Below are 944 nucleotides of genomic sequence, written 5' to 3'. Positions count from 1 at the left end.
ATTATAATATCCCTTGGGCTCGCTTGGACTATGATGATCTTACTATAGTATTGTGCATTATTGTAGGTGGTTTATTGAATCCAGACAGATGAGGCCATGGCTTTCCAGTTGGATGGGGAAGAGTTCTCCATGATATGATTATTCATCATCGAGTATATGCTTGGGGTCCTTGTCTATTAGCCATGGTTTATTATTAGATGCATAACATTATATACTTATGATACCGATCGATCAGCTGTGGTATCACATTGCTCCAAACTTGGGCGTGGGAGCACATTTCTATCTCGAGGCCTATTATTCATGTTGACATGTAGCCTAATGAGCCATATGCATAAAAATATACACCTAGTATTAGATACAGGGGTTCAGGTAACACCTTGTACAGGCGACATTGGCTTGATATCTTGCAACACTTTATTTGGAGGCCATATTTAGATTTCCCTGTTGGGCAGATGATGCACAACACATGCCTTTCTACAAACATCATAGATATCTTATTGGGAGGACCGTTGAGACACAGAGGATCATTGAGATGTACCTAGCAGGATGGGTACTCAGACAGTTTGGAGAGATACAGGTGACACTTGTTGTTACAACGTACTTTTCTCGTGTTTCTCATGAGGTTTCTGATTGAGTTGTATACATACAACCACATGTGACAACTGCCAATTTTGATGCTCTTCAGGCACTACAGTATGGTTGGAATGCAGGTACGACAAATCTAGGGACTACTACTGAGTATGATGTATGGTGGGCTAGACATAGGCCTATTCCATTGACTGATCCGACTCTTCCGATCACAACTTAGCAGATACGACATCCTAGATAGAGACTGAGGATTGACATGGGGGAGGGGAGGGGAGGGGAGATGATAGAGGAGAGGGGGGCAGAGGGGGAGAGGAGGGTGGAGGAGAAGATGAGGGGGAGAGGAGGACGTAGACATT

Source organism: Cryptomeria japonica, chromosome 2, assembly GCF_030272615.1.
Source record: "Cryptomeria japonica chromosome 2, Sugi_1.0, whole genome shotgun sequence".
In the NCBI taxonomy this organism is placed as follows: Eukaryota; Viridiplantae; Streptophyta; class Pinopsida; order Cupressales; family Cupressaceae; genus Cryptomeria; species Cryptomeria japonica.
Note: the sequence above shows the minus strand (reverse complement) of the source record.